General features: G+C 40.0%; 1 protein-coding gene across 8 annotated transcripts in view; it reads left to right on the top strand.

Moving 5' to 3' along the window:
- The first annotated feature begins 361 nt into the window (after window positions 1-361).
- The window catches only part of LOC117422535 (alpha-(1,6)-fucosyltransferase), a 193623-nt gene continuing 186385 nt past the window's right edge, over window positions 362-7599 (top strand). For all 8 annotated transcript variants that reach the window (XM_034927695.2, XM_058987340.1, XM_058987343.1 and 5 more), the window contains exon 1: window positions 362-547. The gene's annotated coding sequence lies outside the window, so the exon portion shown is untranslated. The remainder of the gene's footprint in view (window positions 548-7599) is intronic.

The raw sequence follows: 7599 nt of genomic DNA, 5'->3' as shown, positions 1-7599 counted from the left end.
TGGGAGGAAAAACGACAATAATAAATAAAATAATAAAATAAATAAAATAATCCTCTTTACAATAACAATAGGCTTACCACACCAGCTTGGAAGCCTAATAATCCTACATTTTAGAAAGCCAAAATAGTGCATTAACAAGAATTCAATGAATGGAAAACGCTTGACATTAGTTTAAACGTGATATCTTTCAGGAAAAGCTACTGTAATCGACTAGTTCTTGGAGAGGTCTGATGGAACAAGCTGGTCTATTGCATTGAATTCTGCGGGGTTGTCACACCAACGATGCTGTACTTATCGTACTGGAAAAAGACCGAGTCTGTTTCTTAGCTGCTTGTTTGATGGCTGTAATACAGCAGTCTGACACTAGCATGCGCACTGCAGCCTCCTCTTGTCAATTCACTCGTTCGGGCTCAGTCCAAGCAGCAGCACTGCTAGTGACTCTAACCTCTCCAGTTCCTGTTTCCGCCTCTCGGCTTACAACATCTTTTATGAAATAATTACCCAAAACTCCAACCGAATACTCCTGCATTCAAAGGGGCATACCAAGGTAGGTGTTTTACAATCTTAAGTCTTGCCAATTTATTTAAATCGATGCTAGAAACGGCAGTGTGCAGCCTTTCAAATCTGGCCTGTTGCTGAGTGCTGCTGCCGCTTGCAATGCGATGCAAGCTAGTTGCTGCTGTTGTCATGATGACAGAATAGCGGTCAGTGGATGGTTTGCATATTTCGGTCCCGTTAGAAGTTCCCAGACCGGTTTGTGCATTTTCAGCTGTAAAAACCTGACAGACGTGGTTGTTTGTTTATTTTCGTTTATCTTAATCGAAAGAGCTTTCGAATTATGGAAAAAAGGGGAAATATACTGCAAGAAACAGTAAGTGCGACCTTCCAATGTATATATGTGTGAGTGCATGTTGCAAACAGAATTAGCGCTACATAACATATTAATACTTAAATAAACATTAAACGACAGCAGAAATTACCTAGATAAAGAATCCGACACTTCCATATCGATATGTGCTACATTGTTAGTCTATTCGTATGTATGTGGCTGAGCGTGTATACATTTTTTTTTTTTTTTTAACTCTTTCCCTTATGCTTCTCTAAGACAACAATGAAGTATTTCGTTTCCAAGAGTCTCGCATGGAATAATATTGCAGATCGGTGCACACTGTGGTAGGAATAATAATAATCGATGCAGTCGCGGAGGATATTAACATTTCAAATCAGTCATTCGTGTGTGGTTTAACACAGCTACACACAAAGCTGGTTTCACTGTGTAATCTGCATGTGATCTAGAGTGTTGGTGTTAAATGTTTTACTAATACTAATCGAGTGCTTGTGAGTACAGTCTGTGAAATCATTTACTAAACAAAGATAAGAACGTGCTTCATATGGTTAGCGGTTCTGTGCTAAAAAAAAAAAACAATGCTGTTTTCGTCTTGTCTCACCGCTATTCCTAATTATACGAGGGCGGCAGAGCCACTTCTGGCATGTGAAAGACTTACCCGTGGTCTGCTCCTCACGAATCAAGGGGTGGTAAGCGGCCTTTGTGGCATTTTGAAGTAGCTTTCAGAGCTTAAGTGTTGTGGTGCGATTTGTATTAATGATACCTTGGTCACCCCATAAATACAACGGTGAAACCGGAGAAGGGATGAGTGATTGGTTTTTATTATTATTAATGTACATATATGCGTGTTAGTTTATGGTTTGCAAGGAGAATATTACGTTGTTGACCTCTGGATAAAACAGTATCTGGTTCTAGAACGACCAGGTCGACTCACCAGAGAATAAAACATTCTTGCATGGAAAGGACTGTACACGATTTATATACAGTACCCGTAAGGATTTCATTATGACAAAATACAATATTTTAAAACATTTTCCTAGGGAACTTTACCACCACTTACATATCTGTTTTCTTAAAACTCTCCTGAACTAAATGAGAATTGCTTAACTGGTCAACGCATTGTAGAGCCCTCTGCACAATTCTAGAATGGGTTGGGTACTGTATACCTGAAATAGTCCACTGATTTTAAATTTGCAACACATACGGTAATTGCTACCTACCAAAAGGATGTGCAGCAATATGGATTATAAAGTATAGTCAGTTATTTTGGTCACACTTTTTATTATGCAGTCAATACTTAATTAGTTACTAATTAGTTAATTATCTCTACTTCCCTTTGTTTCCCAGCAATACATGGTAATTCATTACTGATGAAGAGTTAAGGGAAGGATTAGGATCAACATTATAAATATTTGATCTGTCATTAAATAAAGCATGTGCCATAGAAATAAAAATAAAAGCGCATAGCTAAAACGCATAAACCTTATAGTGCAGGAATTTCTATTAAACAAAATAATGCATGGATTTCTGGTTCAACTGTACTTAACAGATTCTGACAGTACAGTGGCATATTAAAAGAATGCTAAAATATTCATAATAGAAGCAAGCAAGAGAAAAAAAAAAGCAAAGAAAACTGTTGCTTGTAATAAGGGCTTTTTAATGCAATGTATTGATTCAAGTTAATGTCTTTGCTGAATAAGCCTCAATCAGCACTAAGACAAGTCATAGAGAATAGGGTGTTTCAATGTATATAGACTGTTGGGTTTTCTTTATAGAACCCTGGGAGTGCTATATAGAATACTTGGTGTTCTAGAATAATGGGTGTTCTATATAGAAGCTGCTGTTCTAGAATCCTGGGTGTTCGATATAATACTTGGGGCCTCATTCACTAAACGGTGGTAAATGTCCAGAATTACTGCGCGGCAGGGGGAAGCCAAACCGCACGCAAAAATGAACCAGCGCTAGCTCTATTCACTAAACTAATTATATGCACAAATAAAGTGAGCTAAATGATTCATTTGCAAATTGTCACAACTCGTGAAATTCAGCATGCAGAATTAAACATGCGCAATTACACACACTGTATTATATAATATGTGTGTGTTTAAAAAAAAAAAAAAAAAAAAGTAACAGACAAAATTAGATTTTTTTTTTTTTTTAAACAACCTTGAATGACCATTCAGCAACATTTTCCAGTTTTGTAAACCTTTGAAACGTATGTTGACACATTAATTACAATGACCGTGGAATTCCCATAGACTATTTTGCTGCCTCTGATCCCGAAATATTAAACACGGGAGAAATGTTAACTGCAAACCTAAAATGACAAAACCGAAGCTTTAGTGTATTTCTTTATAAAAACATTAATTATACCGTCAAATTATTAGTAAATAATATATAACGTATATGCCACTGGAGCCTATCAACATAAAAAATGGTTATAATAAAAAAAACAAAAAACAAACCTTGTATACGACTAAGCATAGATGTAAACAGCTAGTGTTTCTTCCTCTGTTACATTGTCTATTATTACAAAGGCAGACACAATTGAAATCAATGCCATTCTCCACAAGCGTCTTAATGATATCCTGACCTACTACTGTTGTGTGGTTAGAGTCAAGATGCAGTGTATCTACTAAGTAAGCAGCAAGTGCCTCTGAATTAGCAGTTGTAAAGCTCTGTGGGATGAAAATGTACAAAACAAAAAATGTTGCCTTGCTCATCAGTGTCCTCGTTGCATACAACACAAACACTCGTTCATTTTTCCATTTAAATATTCTTCGTGTGCTGCATACACTTTAGGGAGATGCTCTTGTCTGAGTGGCAGCCGTTGTGTCTGTATGTTCGCTGCACTAAGGCTTCCACTAATTCAAACGTGTTAACATTACGTTTTTTTCTGTGTTCTTTTTAAACAATCCTGTGATTGACCTGCTTGTTCGGTAATTGTTTAGCCTGAACTTCAAGTTTGATTTTCTTGTGATAATCCAAAGACACCATTACAAGTCGAGCAAAACAGAATCCCACCATCTGCATGCAAAGTCCCCTTTTCGTAGCTCTGAACGTGATCTTCTGTTGAAATGATTGAGCTTTTTTTTGATTCGTCAGCTGTCTGCATTTTTAATGTTAATCCTACACTGCAAGCTAATAAATCAACGCTATCTAAACAGCCGTTTTAAACATCCCGTCTCTGACTCTCATGTTACGTCATTGTGCAGTATGAGGAAATCACCAGTCATGAAGCCAGTATTTGTTTGACCCTGCTGCCGTAGTAACCAAATGCATGGCATTGACCGTGTACAGCTACTGTAGCGCTGCTTCTACTTGATAAAAGTATGAAGTAAAATACTGTAAGGACAATAAAATGCATATCTTTCACAGTAGACGGTCAAATACGATTTCTGTGAAGTTCGTGATATCGTGAATTTTCCGGGGCCCTACATATAAGGCTAGTATGATCTGTGCTCAGGCTGTATCTAGTTATTGCCTCCTTCTCACACAGCCCTAGTAACGTCTGCCTGGTCCGAAATACTCTCTCCCTGACTCTTCTTCTCGCTCTCCTGTGCAGCTCTTCTGCTGGTTCTGTGACACCGCCTGGTTTCAATAAGCGGTACTTTTAACACACGCTGAGGCACCTATTAAAGTTAGCGCCCTTAAGAGAATATGGTTTGCATACGAGACATCTCTGTTGTGGTAACATTAATTATATTTAAGTGACTCGAACGTGGTACCTTTTTCCATGCGCTAGGTTGCTTGCTACGGGTTAGTGAGTGCAGCAGGTGTACAAAGCATTCAGTAAGTGTGGCCAGCAGTGTGGCGTAGTGGTTAGGGCTCTGGACTCTTGACCGGAGGGTTGTGGGTTCAATCCCCAGTGGGGGACACTGCTGTTGTACCCTTGAGCAAGGTACGTTACCTAGATTGCTCCAGTAAAAACCCAACTGTATAAATGGGTAATTGTATGTAAAAATAATGTGATATCTGTATAATGTGAAATCTTGTAACAATTGTAAGTCGCCCTGGATAAGGGCGTCTGCTAAGAAATAAATAATAATAATAGTAAAGGGGCTTACTGTGTGCAAAAGACGGTACCGCTCTTTAGTGAATGAGGCCCTTGGTGTTCTAGAACCCTGGGTCTTCCTTTGGGATTCTCTGGAACCCTTATTTTGTTCAGGTTCTTAACGGGTTTGAAAGCAGCTCAAACCCTCTGTGGTCGGTATAACAAGGATTCCAGAAAACAGTAAACTTTGAAAGCTTAGGAACCACATGGGAATGCCTACTCTATTTTCCTTGTATGCAAATCAATAGAAATGGTTTGTTACAGTATATGCAGAGGAATTATAATTATTTGCCAATTTAAAGTCATGGGGAATTTTAATCTGAATACCGGTGACACTTCCACTGGATGCTGTACAAAGGAGACAATTGACAATAGCCGGATTAAAACAGAGCCCTTTCGGAGTGACATTAGCTCACAGTGGGCTTTTTTAGATTAAAATGAGATTTTCTTCTGAGAGGAGCAAACCCTGTTCAAATGCTTTGGGTCTGTATAAACGGGAAGTTAGAAATATGTATATTTCACTGAATATATTGGCAGGGAAGTCCTATAGAACAGAATGGAACTGTTCAAGGTTAATGTGGACTTCATTGTTTGCTGTTTTTAGTCACAATATTACTGAATTGACTACCCACGATGGCTATGCTACCACAGTACCTGACAGGGAACATCAGCGCATGAGTGCAGCAGTAATTATGAATGTGCTCTAGTTCCTGAATTGCTGATTGCTAATGTGTTATTGTCACGAAGACTGCTGCAGTGGGTGATGTCAGACCAGAAACAGAAAGTAACGCACAGAGACTTGGGGTTTGGTGAAGCTGTGCGAATGCTTTTGCTCAGCATTTAATAAATAAACAGAAAATAAACGGTGGTAACAAACACAGGACACGGCACTTACGCCAAAATAAATATATAAACAAAACGTACGAACACAAAACAAGTGGACGAATGTTTAAACAAGTACCGTGCTGGCACTTCCAGCACGCTGTAGCAATTGTTCTTTCTTATTTTAGCTCCTCTCTCTCTCTCTCTCGCCCGTTCTCCACTAACGAACACCCAACCCCGACTGAGTGAAAACGTGCTGCTTTTATGCAGCTGTACTGAGACTCGATTTCTAATCAATCAATTGGAGTCTCGGTACAACTGCACGTGAATTAATATAGTGTACTCCCGTGACCACACACTACATTTAACCAGCACGTGAAGTGATTTGTGCCATCCTCGTGCCTAAATACAAATCTACATTTTTAAATACACGTGCTGCACACACACCCATTTATATCCCATGTACCAACTACAATACACCAACATTAACACAGCACACACAACATAACACACAAATGCACACAGGGGTGGGGCACATTGCCACAGGTATCACCAACTATGCTACCCAGCTCCTGGTCCAGGCCCTGGTACTCTCCCGCCTAGACTACTACAGCTCCCTCCTGGCTGGCCTCCCTGCGTCCGCCACCCGTCCGCTCCAGCTCATCCAGAACTCTGCTGCCCGCCTGGTGTTCTCTCTGCCTCGCTTCGCCCACGCTACTCCACTACTCCGCTCGCTCCACTGGCTCCCGATCACCGCTCGCATCCAGTTCAAGACTCTTGTACTAGCCTACAGATGCCTTGACCAGACTGCACCCAGCTACCTCCAGACCCTCATCTCTCCTTACACCCCCACTCGACCTCTCTGCTCCGCCTGCACTAGAAGACTAGCTCTACCTCCGCTACGCTCCCCTGCCTCCAGAGCCCGCTCCTTCTCCACCCTTGCTCCGCAGTGGTGGAATGACCTTCCTACAGATGTCAGGACTGCCCAGTCCCTGACCACATTCTGGCGCCTCCTCAAGACTCACCTCTTCAAAGAGCACCTGTAGAACTCCTCTGTTTGTATCCTGGGACACTATCACCCTTCATGTAAATGTGCTTTATTTTGCTCTTATCTGACCCCTATTTTACTGCATTTAATCCTCTACTTCAGAATACTGTAATCTGCCAAGTGTTTAACCTGTAGTACTTTGTATTTAATCATATCCTGATGTAACTATCACTGTTATCTGCTGTATTATTGAATTGTGGTTTGTCACACTTGTACTTTGCTTGAACAAAAGTTATTGTATTACTTGTATTGTAACACTTGAAATGTATTTGCTTACGATTGTAAGTCGCCCTGGATAAGGGCGTCTGCTAAGAAATAAATAATAATAACAAGGTTTGGTACTGGTAGCAGGATTTGGGGATTTTATTTGACTTTGTATCAATAAATACACAGGAAAGTATAAGAAACTACACACAGGAATAGTTTTAAGATTTACAGTGTCCTTAGTCATGTTCACCGTTACATCAGTTCTTCCTTAGTTTAGCTGGTTTTGCATGCTGCTTTACTATAAAACATACCTTGTTGACAGTCCAGATTGTGCATGTTCTCCCCAAGTACAGTTTTAGTGGACACACATTTTGTCCCCCCTTAATTGCTTCTGTACTACTGTGTCAGTCTATAAAATCGGCTTACAAACCACGATGCGAGAGATCGATGCAGAAGGCTTGGTTATTTAAAAACTGGTGATTGATAGCTCTTTCAAAGTTTGTAAAGGGGAGTACTTGTTACTCACTCATTATTTGATACTGCAGAATGAAAAAATACTCTACAGAATAACATGATGTCTATTCAGTTGATCGAAGCAGAGGCAGATCTCAATACCACCAC

Source organism: Acipenser ruthenus, chromosome 15 (genome assembly GCF_902713425.1).
Source record: "Acipenser ruthenus chromosome 15, fAciRut3.2 maternal haplotype, whole genome shotgun sequence".
Classification (NCBI taxonomy): domain Eukaryota; kingdom Metazoa; phylum Chordata; class Actinopteri; order Acipenseriformes; family Acipenseridae; genus Acipenser; species Acipenser ruthenus.
This window is presented reverse-complemented; position numbering and strand designations above follow the sequence as displayed.